This window comes from Ovis aries, chromosome 19 (assembly GCF_016772045.2).
Source record: "Ovis aries strain OAR_USU_Benz2616 breed Rambouillet chromosome 19, ARS-UI_Ramb_v3.0, whole genome shotgun sequence".
Lineage (NCBI taxonomy): Eukaryota > Metazoa > Chordata > Mammalia > Artiodactyla > Bovidae > Ovis > Ovis aries.
Window position 1 is genome coordinate 50,258,209 of NC_056072.1, and position 12,372 is coordinate 50,270,580.

Below are 12,372 nucleotides of genomic sequence, written 5' to 3' on the forward strand. Positions count from 1 at the left end.
TCGTGTCCCCAGGCTATCCGTTGTTGTGAACAAGAGGTGCCCCCTGCAGTCCCCCAGCAACCTCCCCGGAGACCTGTCTCAGGGAAAGCCAATCAAGACTGCTCCAGCTCTGAGGGGGTTATTCCTGGGTCCTGACACGCCTCCCCTCCCAGTCAGGGCTGCAGTTTCAGGACCGCAGGACCTGGCCAGCTCAGCCCGGGGACCTCTCCTCAAAGAAGATGGCCTAGTCTCACCTCCTGGGGATCCCCAGTCTCCTGTATCCCTCATCACAGGTCCAGCCACTCTGGGTCAGCACTGTCCTTCCTGCCCGCAGGACTGTGAGCTCTGGGAGGAGGGAGACCACATCCGTTTCAGTCACACTTGGTCCCCAGGTCCTGGGGGCCCTGGGTAACAGCTCAGTCAACCAGTTAGCCACAAGGTACAGCTGCATTTCCAAAGCTTTAAGGCAAACTCATTCATTGCCTCACACACAGACCAGCCCCGTGGTGGGCCCCTTTCTTTCATGGGCCCCAATGTGGTGGTGGTGGGGTGGGGTATAGACATTAAGCAGGTACGGTTTCTGCCTGCCTGGAGTTTGGAATCTTCCTGGAAGACAGGCCTGGGACTGAGGAAATAGGTGCCATGACCCTGGGCCCCCACAGAAACCCAGAGAAGTCCCAGGTGAATGGGCTGTCGGAGCCTTAGGAGACCAGGAGGGCTAGGAGGTTGGGGCTCAGGGGTGCCTCCTGTAGGGCTCTGTGGAAAACACTGTCATCAGGTGGGTGGGTTGGGAGGGCATCCTCAGCTTCTAAAATCTAGCCTGCTCAGCCAGCAGTAGGGACCTGCCTCAACGACACTCGGTGCCCCTCACACTGCCAGCTCTGGCCTGCTCCCTGCCCCTATGGCTGGATCGCCTAAATAGCTGATGGGACAATTCATATCCTCAGCAACCACCCCTTAGCAACCACCCCTATACCCCTATACTCAGACAGCCTTAGCTCCATGCAGAGGGAACTGAACTCCACTCTCCTACCAGAAGGCCTATTCAACCACCCTTTCCTGTTGACCAGGCCTGCCAAGCCTGGCCTGGGCTGAAAGCCCTGCCCTGGCCTTCTCAGTAAATGTCCCCATCCCGGTGCCCTTCCCTTACAACACTGTACCCTGGGTTAGCACTGGCCTTGCTCCCAGCTCCCAGGGCTGTGCAGATGGTGAGCTGTGGGATTTCAGACAGGTCTGCTGTCTCTGAACCTTTGGGGTCTCCTGCTCTGGAGCAGGGATGCTCACCCCCACAGCTTGCAGGTGGCTGGCAGGAGGAGATGGGGCTGGTATATCCCACAGGCTATAAACAGTTGCTGGCATTTCCTCAGCTTCTCTTTCAAATACCCCCTGGGGAGTCAGGCTTCTAGGCCCAGATTCCTGGTTCTAAAGCTCCAGGGATCCCTCTTCACCGAGGCAGGGCAAATTGGGGCCTTTTGATGTTCAGGTGTCATGCTGGTCCAGGCACACCATCTCTGGAGTGTGAGGCCTGGTCCCTGCCTGATGTGGGTACTCAGGATATGAGGGACAGGGTGTTGCCTCTGACCCTAGAGATGGTGCCTAGAAACTAGGCCATCAGGTATCCTGGGTGGGGTGGTTTCTATTCCCATGCTGCTGACACCCATCTTGCCCTGCTGGTCCCCCTCTCACCCGCACTCCTCCTCTGACTCAAGATGGGGGCTTCAGTGCTGCACCAGCCTACCAGGGCCAGCAGACCTTCTTGGAGGCTCTGAATAGTCCTCTAGCTGATGCCAAGCCCCCAGTTCACACTGAGTGAGGCTCACCAGGCGCCTGCTGCTCACAAGAGAAATCTCAGGCAGCCCTGCTCCTCAGTACTTTAGCTACAGGCTCTCAAGTGTGGAGGCCTTGGTAGAGGTGTAGTGTGGTTCAGTATCAGTTCCCTGATACCAGGAAGCTCTTCAGGAGCCTAGGAGCCATAGATGGCTGGGGGAGAGAGGGGTCTGGCTCTGTCTGGGTGTCATTACCTTGGGGGTGGGGGGTCACAGACTGTAGAGAGGAAGTGCTCCACCTGGGACATTCTCTTTCTCACCTAGGGCTTGGGCTGGGGTTCTCTCCTCCCCAGCCTAGCCTGGGGCTTCCCGGATCTGGGTGTCTGGGAAGGATAGGGACTGAAAGAAAAGTAGGCAGGTGGTGGTAGGCTGGCCATAACACCCCTCTATCTTGTTCCGGGGGTTCTCTGTGGCTTCCCCAAGGTTGGCCTGCCCATCTATGGCCTCTGAAGGGCTGTTACTATACAGTCTCAACTCTTGGGCTCAAGGGACAGGTAAGATGGAAGTGACTTCCCTCTGGCCTTGGCCCCTATCTGCTGGCCCTGCAGTGCTTGGCTTTGGCACTCTACATCCATCCTGGGGAAGAAGGGCCCCTCTGCCCAAATGACTGATAGGGTGGGAGCACAGCCATAGGGAGAGCACAGGGGAGGAGGGGAGGGCGGCCTTGTTGCAGGACTCTCCCCATCTTCTGCCTTGAAAGCTTTTCTCTGGGGGAGGCACTGCCTGTGGGGCATGGATCTGCTACAGAGACAAGTCAAAGTGTAAAGGAATTACATGAACATGAGGCATGATGGGGTACTGCATGGGACTTGGGGCCCCATCATTTTTTAGACCCAGTCTACTCTGCTCAGAGGGGCAACCACCTGTCTGTCCTGCATGGTTGGCTCCTCTTCTCCCAGTCAGTAGGCAGGTGGGGCGAGGAGGGGATGCTGGGCCTCAAGAATTTACAATGACCAGACTAATGAAGCAGGGTCCTGAGCAGAGAGGACACTAGGGGGAGTGGAGGGGCAGGGACTGGACAGTGTCTGCATCCCTCTCCTCAATCCTTCTCAGATGCCCTCTGCCCAAATCCAGCCAGCACAGGGTTCCCTAAGCTAAGCTCTTTAATACCAGGACAAGGTATAAACAACATCTGTGCCTTATTGTCCTGGGGTCTGGGTCCCAGCGGCCTGAGATCCTCACATGAGCCCTGGAGATATGGAGGGGAGGTCTGGGAGGGTCCCTGATGACTCTCTCTGCTCCTGCAAAGCCACACAGGCTGTACTCTCAACCAGACTTCCCAAGTATGCTGGCCTCTGCCTGCCCAGCCACGCAAAGCCCTCATCTTTCCCCTGTGGACCTGGATCTGGACAGGGGATGGGGAAGAGGGTGCCCTCTTCTCTGGGGTCTAGGGTACATGAAGGAGTTGGGGAGGGATGGGGCCCAAGTCTTCCCACTGGCCCCTCTCGTCTTCTAACCCCTCCCTTCTAAGATTCAGAGAAGAAAAGAGAAGAATAAGGTGTCTGAGGATGAGGATTGAGGGGTGGAAATTACCTCAACTGAATTTTAAAAACCCCTGGCTTGTTGCCATGGTAACAGAAAGGTGCATCCCATTGCCATGGCAACAGGCAAACACGGAGGTTTGCTGCTGGGATTGGGGATTTGGGAGGTGGCCGGAGGGGGTGGGTGGAGGAGGCTGAGCCTAGGCAGGAGCACTTTTTGTGTTGGGGGTGGGTTGTTATCCAGCCTGGGATCACCTACCCCCACACTTCCAGGAGGCCAGGCTGGATGCCTTCTCCTGGCAGTGGGATCAGAGGAGAAAATACCGCCAGGAATAATCCCCTAACCTCTACCACCCACTCCCTTCTCAAATATCTCTGACCCATAGGAGACCTGAGTGGGATCCTGAGCCTGCTTAACTGAGCTCTTAACTGGGCACAACCTGGGACTTAGAGACCATCCAAGTCTGCCCCTGACCTTAGGGAGAGGCAGTCTGGGAGTTACTGTCAGTCACTGGTCCCCAAGAAAGAAAAGTGTATGACCAAGAATTAGTTCTATGAGTTCTGGAGGACGACTATGTAACATACCCTGAGGACAGATGAACATACCTGGAGGGCTGCGACATACACCTGGAAGATGACAACAGATACCTGGAGGTGGATTTCTCAAGGCGACAGTCCTCTCCTCCAAGAGCCTCCAGCCTCCAGGACTCCAGACCTATCAACAGAAACTTGCGTTAGTGTCAGGGTTCAGGGAGGGACAGAAAGGCTCCTCTGAGGACACTCTCAGGAACCCCTGGACAGTCTGGCAACCAGAAGCACAAGTCCCATTTGATAGGTCTTGGTGTGGGCTCAGGACTGACCGTGCAGCCACTGGGTCCCACATGACTCTCACACTACAGGCTCCACGCAAGAGACTGGACATTCAGGTTCACTGGCCCCATGGCCTGACATCCTACCATCAGAGTCAGTCTCTGGGGTTCCCAGTGACGCCAGAAGATGCTTGTTAGACACACCTGGGAGCATCTTGGCTCCTGGAGTCTCAGGCTTTTCCACTAATGCATTAGTGTAGCCAAGTTCAGAGATTATATGAGCTGCCTGTGGCCTTGGAGACCTGGCTCTGTGTGTGTGTGTGTGTTTGTGTGTGTGTGTCTGTGTGTGCAGGACAGTCAGCAAATAAGGTGGGGGTGTCTACCCTCCCAGTCTCAGCCTCAAGCAGGCTTGTCACAATCTGGATTTCCAGACCCACTCCCAGAATTCCCTTCTGCCAAAAGCATGGCACAAGAGTTCTGAGGAGACACTGGAGCATCAGGGAGGCTGTGTGCCCAGTTAAGAGCCCCACCCAGGCGACTACCAGGGGTGGGTTGAAAGAAGAGTGAATCTGTCTAGGGGAAAAGCACCTCTCAGGCAGGTAAGAGATGCCTCCTGACTCTGGAGAAGCCAGTACCCAAGGCACTGTGATGACTCTGCCCTTCCTCACTGCTGCCTTGGCCTGGTCTTCCAGGAGTTTGGGTACTTCTGGGTGAAAGAGAGGCATTCCTTTCCTCACTGCCCCAGCCCAACTTCCCATCTCACAGGTGGGGAAGCTGAACCCAGAAGGGTCCTACCTCTGCTGAAGCTGCTCCACCCAGCCCTCAGAGGGGAGATCCAGCCTAGGGTCCTCCCTTCCCACCAGCCCAGTTGGCCCAGGTTTAGGAATTCTGAGGTCTGGACAACGGATGTTAAACACAAAACCCCCTAGAAGGTTTCAGGAGCCCGTAGCAGCCCATATCCGCCCTGCTCAGTCAAACTGTGGGTAGGAAGTGCCTGGCTGGGGTAGATGGGGAGATTACCATTCAGTCTTGAGAAACCTATATGTGGGTCAGGAAGCAACAGTTAGAACTGGACATGCAACAACAGATTGGTTCCAAATAGGAAAAGGAGTACGTCAAGGCTGTATATTGTCACCCTGCTTATTTAACTTCTGTGCAGAGTACATCATGAGAAACGCTGGGCTGGAAGAAGCGCAAACTGGAATCAAGATTGCTGGGAGAAATATCAATAACCGCAGATATGCAGATGACACCACCCTCATGGCAGAAAGTGAAGAGGAACTAAAAAGCCTCTTGATGAAAGTGAAACAGGAGAGTGAAAAAGTCAGCTTAAAGCTCAACATTCAGAAAACTAAGATCATGGCATCTGGTCCCATCATTTCATGGCAAATAGATGGGGAAACAGTGGAAATAGTGTCAGACTTTATTTGGGGGGGGCTCCAAAATCACTGCAGATGGTGATTGCAGCCATGAAATTAAAAGACGCTTACTCCTTGGAAGGAAAGTTATGACCAACCTAGATAGCACATTAAAAAGCAGAGACATTACTTTGCCAACAAAGGTCTATCTAGTCAAGGCTATGGTTTTTCCAGTGGTCACGTATGGATGTGAGAGTTGGACTGTGAAGAAAGCTGAGCGCCGAAGAATTGATGCTTTTGAATTGTGGTGTTGGAGAAGACTCTTGAGACTCCCTTGGACTGCTAGGAGATCCAACCAGTCCATCCTAAAGGAAATCAGTCCTGGGTGTTCATTGGAAGGATTGATGCTGAAGCGGAAACTCCAATACTTTGGCCACCTGATGTGAAGAGTTGACTCATTGGAAAAGACTCTGATGCTGGGAGGGATTGGAGGCAGGAGGAGAAGGGGACAACAGAGGATGAGATGGCTGGATGGCATCACCAACTCGATGGACGTGAATCGGAGTGAACTCCAAAGTTGGTGATGGACAGGGAGGCCTGGCGTGCTGTGACTCATGGGGTCACAAAGAGTCGGACACGACTGAGCGACTGAACTGAACTGAACTGTCTGAGAAAGCGGCTCAAACCGTGGCAGCAGGAGTCATGACTGGTGGGGAGAGGGCGCAGACCCTGAGCCACGAGAGGGGCGGCAGCTGGGGTGCACTCCGGCTGCACCTCTTCATCACACACATTCGGCACACACACGGGAACTACAGGAGCGAGGGAGCTGGCCAGTGGGGACATTGGGACCTCTTGCTGCCACACATTTTTCTCAAGGTGGCCATCCTCTCTTCAGAGCAGGGACCCTCCAGCTCCCCCGAGACTGGCGGGCCCCAGCCTGCTTCAGTCTCCATCCCCCTCCTGGTCCCCAACCCTGGTGCAGCCCCGTGGCCCCAGGCCAGTATTTGATGCCCTGGGAGCTCCTGGAGTCACATGCAAAAGGTCAATTCCTGCTGGTTCACTGGGGCTTCTGGCTTTTGTCTCAGAGAACTCAGCAGGGCACCTTGCTCCCAGGAAGATCTGGGGCCCCGCTACACAGGAGCAATAGAATGTAGGTGGTCGGGTAGGGACTCCTTCCCCAGGCTTCCTGAGGCTGCCCCCACCCCTTCATCACCAGCCGGGAGCCCAGCTTGGCTGCCTTGCTGGGTTTACACCCAGTAGCCAGGTCTGGAATCCATGGTGACCCCTTGGATCACCTCGGCCCTATCTCTTTAGCCAGGAATGCCCAGAGTCTCATTGGACTTAACCATCAATGGCACTCATTCATTCCCTCTTCAATTTCAGGGCTTCTTTGAATTCCTGAGCTCAGAACTGCCCCTAAGTATGGCTTTAACCCCACCCTGGCTATAGCAGATATCCACTCTGCTGCAGGAAGTAAATGGGACCCAAGTACCGGCCTGTACCCTTCTCTCACCCCCATACAAGACCTGCCGGGGTTGGGGAGAATGACCTTGGTCAGTGTGGCACCTTGGAGGAAGCTCCCTTAGGCACCCAGAGCTTCAGGGGCAGCCCAACCCCGCCACGTCATTAGTGTATGGAGCCCAGGAGGCCTGTCACCACCCAGAACCAGAGACCTAGCTTGGCCCCCAGACACTCAAGTCCTGAGGTTTTGACCCTGTCTCTCCCTCTAGCTCCCAGGACAAAGGTTTGGGCTAGGACCTGACAGATCCTACTTATCTTGTCATAAATATTTATCAAGCTCTAGGGGCTAGAGCCTGCAGCTGACTCTGAGCTGGGGTGTGGGGGTGGGGGCAGATGCTTTAGAAGGATCTCAAAGCCCTTTCCTAATGAGGGTGCTGCGAGGGGAGAGGGGAGAGTGCCACCTGGGCCTTGGGCTCCTCAGGGAGGGGGGTGGACAGATGGACAGCGGGACAGAGTCAGAGGGAGCCTGGGGGGACTTGGGTATGCTCCAGCAACCAGACCTCCCCATGCACCCCAGGAATGTGGGGGAGGAGGATTCAGAAGCAGCCAAGGGTACCAGAGACATGGCAGCCTCCTCCCTGGACTGTCCTCTGACAGACAGAATATCATTGAGAGCAGCACTCCCCACACATCAGCCCCCAGATATGCCCCCCACCCTGAATGGTACTCCAAATTCTCCAACCTCCAGAGCTGCGCTCTCCACACATTCAGGAGCCCCCTCCCACCATCACCCATGATGGGCCTGCTTTTCCCACCAAGCAGGACTCCTGACGACAGCTGCTGGAAACCCCTCTGATGAGCAGAGCAGACTCCCCATCCCAGGGGTCCTGCCAGCGCCTCAATTCCAGCTCTCCCTTGAGCCACAGAGGCCCCCTGCCTCCCTCATTGGCATGCTGGTGGGGCCCACAGGTGGAATCAAAGCCCTTTGCTCAGCTCTGAGCTGCACAGCAGGGAGCGGGAGCCTTTGTCTCCCCAGCCCTGGGGGAGTAGGGGAGATGGGGCAGAGAGGGTACATTTTGGGGGCCACAGCCACCTCCTCACTGCCACAGGCAGGCACAGCTGCAGATAAGGGGGGCAGCCTGAGCCAGTGAGCACCCCCAGTAGATAATGAGGGACTGGGGGGAAGGGACAGCCTCAGGCACAGCCTTGGGGGGGAAGGCTGCCTCCCAAAGCCCAGAGCGCTCATTAGTGGGAAGCCTGGGAGGGGAGACAGCTAAGTGGGTCAGTCCCCCTCCCCCAGCCTGCCTGACAGGTGTGGGTGGGAGGGAAGACTGTCGGTCTATTGTCCCCCACTGAAGCCAGTCCCACTCCGAGAGGAGACCCCCTTTCCCGTCAACCCCCTCCCCAAGTCCCCTGCCCCTCCAACCCACCCTCCAGAGCCCCCTTTCCCTCTCAGAGACCCCCTCTGTGGCCTTCTCCCGTTAAAGAGCCCCTCCCACTATCTGCGCTGCCCTCCCCCCCAGGTGCTGGCCCCTCAGTCAGCCTCCCCAAGGCATCCTCCAGACTGAGCCACACCTGGGAGAAATTGAAATCTTAGACTCTTCCTCTACCCCCGCCAATGAAGCAGACATCCCTGTCCGGGCCACGAAAGGCAGTAAAACACGGCTCTACTGGGGCCCAGCGGTGGCAGGCTGAGGGCTATGCCAGAACAAGCATCCAGATTTTGGGGGAGGGAGCCAGGCGGGGCTCGCTGTGGGCTCCAGGCCAGGGCTTCGCTGCCCCTCTACCCCCCTACAGTTGATTTCTCTAGGCACCTACCCTGGGATCCCCAGCTTCCCTCTTTGCCACCCACCCCCAAGTTAGGAAGATAATTGTCCTATCACAGAAGTAAGGTAGGTAGAAGAAGGATGAGGGCGGGGGGCACCACAGAGGCAGGGTCTTCTCCCGGCTGGGTGGGGAGATTCAGAGTCAGGGTCTGTTGCCTGGGTCCTCCCTCCCAACTCAGGACAGAGCCAGGGGAACACAGGAAGGGCAGCCGGCTGGCAGCCGCCACCCCTCCTCACCCCTCCCCCTCCACTCTTTGGCCGGGCCCCTCCCTGATCAAGGACTTTCTAGGGCTCCCCATTTCTGTCAAGGCCACCTTTCTCAGGCTCTGAGAAACTTCTGGACCAGAACTTCTGGTCTCGGGGCAGAAGGCAGAGCATGTATGGTGCTCGGCCACTTTTGATGCTGCAGGCACACAGTTCTGGAAGGGGTTGAGTGTCCTGGTTCCGCCAAGCCCCACCGCAGCCTGAGGCCTGGCGTGGGGGTGGGGGTGGGGGGGTCACTATATAGTCATGATTCTCTATCTGGCTACACAAGGGTTAATCTCAGGGTGCCGCCTCCCCCGCCACCCCCCCCACCACCACGTGTGCACAAATTCCAGGAACGCTTTCCATTAAGGACGCTGAGCAGATTTCATTTACATTAATAAGAACCAGAAAAATCTGTGAGAGGGGAGGACAGCGGTGTGTGGTTGCTGCTCACGTTGTGTATCTGAGTCTGGTAGAGCCTGCGGGGCTCAGGCTGGGGCTCCTAGACTTAGAGGAGAGGCCCAGCCAAGCCAGTGCTGGGGTGCGCACTCCTAGAGGAGAAGCCATCCAGTCCTAGGAGATCCCAGTCTGAGAAAGGCAGAGCCCAGCTGATTCTGGGCACTACTAGCCCAGGGTCTCCATGTCTGTGTCTGCGGGGACTGCAGAACCCAGTATTGGGTGGGATAGGACACCAACCTGCGGAGATGGCCAGGGGCAGGGACAGGAGCCTTGTGCTTCCAAGAGCTGTAGATGAACCGTATCAGCCAGGGTTTGCCGGCAGCCCATCTCTGAGCCTCAGTCTGTAGCCTGTCTGAGAAGGTGGCTCCGTCCTCTCCCCGCTAAGCGTGGCTGTGGCTAACAGGAAGGTTTTGAGTTTTGAGCCAGTATTTCAGGAGCACGTATCCCCTTCCACAGCCTCCTCTCCTGCTGCAGCTCTGCATTCCAACCCTTGAGTAGACCCAGGACTCTGGGTTCATTAAGCTCAAAAGCCTGTGGAAACCCCAAGACCCACCTACCTCAGAAGGGGACGCCTGAAAGACTGCGGGAGAGCGGTGTGTGCGTGCGTCCCTGCTTGCAGTGCGTGTGTGCCGAACATGCGCACGCACACAGTGTGCCTCTGTTCTGCCAGTCTGAGCCCTTCCCACATATGGCAGATAGGGACCTCCCACTTCTTTCCCAGCTCCCAACAGGTTGTCAGACCAAGTTTCCTTCCTTCAAGGGTAGTGCAAGTCTGATTGCTGCCCCCTTGGGCCAGAGCAGGCTGTAAGCATGTGCAGGGGTTAGAACTCATGACTGGACCTGGCCTGCCCATGTGCAGGTGGTTGGGAACAGGTGTGTGTGAGCTTGCATGCCTTAGGCATGGGCAAGGCCTGGGGTGGGGTAGAGTTTAGTATCTTCGTGTGCTACCCCAACACACGAGCACGCTGGAGAAGCATGCCTGTGCTGCCAAACCTGTGCGTGCGTGTGCATGCGTACACTTGCATGCTTGTGCATGCAGAGGACCACCCTTAAAGCCAGGCTAGGATTTGGGGAGAAAGGAGAAGTGCTCCTCCTCCCCCCGTATTTGGGCCCAGTCTCCCTTGCTCCAGGCTGGAGATCTGCAGCGGATGACCTGGGGCACTCTGTTGCGCTGCTTTACCTCACCCTTGTATAGCAAGCCAGGGTTCCCATATCCGCATCGCCTTCTAGCCTTCTAACCCCCTTCCCCCTCGTCCTGCCTGAGCAAGGGGATAGTGTGGGGACACTTAATTGCATCCATGAATCATTCTCAAATAGCTCCTGTCCAACAGCTGGACTCAGGGTGCTGGTGCCTGCCTGGAGCGGGAGCCAGGCCTGGGTGGGCCAGGCTCTGGGGGGATGAAGGGCACTGCTCACTCCGGCAGGAAAGCCGGCAGGGGTCCTGGCCAGACCATTGGCCCCTCCTCTTTCCACAGCCTGCTGTCCCTCGCCTCCCCCATCATCTCACAGAATTCACCCACTGCTACTTGGCTGTCTTATCTCCTTGGCGGCCAGGGGGTGGAGCGGAAGCAACTCCCCCAGACCTGGCCACCCCCACTCCTTGTTATCTTGCCTCCTCCCGCCCCTTGCAGCCGCAGCAGACCTTTCCCTGCTCCTTTTCCCAGCATCCTCTAGGCCTTGCTTTGTCTGCAGTTGTCTTTTCTTTCCTGCCTCTCCTTGTCTGTCTTCTCTCTCTAGGGCATTGAGGGGGGGCATCCCCAGGCCCAACACATCAGCCGGAGCATGTCATCCTGTCCCAACTAGAGACTGACCCTGCGCTTGCAGCTAAGGACCCATTTCTACTGAGTCCCTTCAGCTGGCCCGGATATTAGTTGGGCAGCGGTACCTAAGTCAGAATCTAGGCTCAGCACTTGCCAACCTAATAACTTCCAGCAACTTCTCTGCTTTGAGCCTGTTTCCTCTTTAAATGGGATGAAAATGATTCAGAGACTAAAAGTGGTTCAGACTAATCAGATGCTGTGAGGGCTCTGCCCCTGGCTGTGCCTCCTGCTGGAAATCTTCCCAGGCCTCCTACCATTTGGGAGGCTGGCTGAGGGCACGTGGATGTCCCTTGCCTCCACCTGAGAGCCCTGGGCAAGCTCAACCCTAACTTCCCCTAGCCTGCCAAGGGAGTATTTCTGTGTCAGTAATCATGCAGATGGGTAAAGGGAGTGTGAGAGGCAGAAATGCATTTTATCGACCATAGAAATTATTTACCTGGGTTGAGAAGAATTGCTAAGAGACTGAAGCACTTATTGTGCATGGGGCCAGCCTGACCCTTTGCCCCACAACTGGGCGACAGTTTCCTTTTCTAGCCTGAGGTGATCCCTGGGGGTAAGGGACCTGCCAAGAACCTGCAGGTCCCCAAACTTGTTGCCTCTTCCACTTCACACAGATCTTCGAGGCCGAGTTCTATCCAGGTCTCCTTGAATCTGAGAGGCCTGCAAAAAGCCCAGCACCCCAAGACTTCATGAGACCCACTTCCACCAAAGACACCCAAACCAGGCCAACCCATAAATGGTGGGGTGCTGCCACCTGGTGGCCACCAGCAGCACAGCCCTTCCCCAGGGTCCAGTCTCCAGGGCAATTCCGCACCCCCCTCCATCCCCACCTGTCCCTGAGGGCTTCATCCTTTGGGAATCAGGGTGCCCAATGGCTGGACTCCAGGCGCCCTTGAGACCTCCAGCCAGACTGTGCATGCCTGGGGAGCTTAGCTCAGGCCTGGCTGCTCATCTGGGCTTTGGAACTCTTTTGATGCATGGCCATGACAGCTGCTCCTGGACAGCTCTCAAAGCCCTGCACAGTGTAGCAGCTGTCCCAGCAAAGGGCGGGCTGGACTTGGGAACCCTGGAGGATCCCTCTAGGTCAGAGGAGACCATTCCAAATTC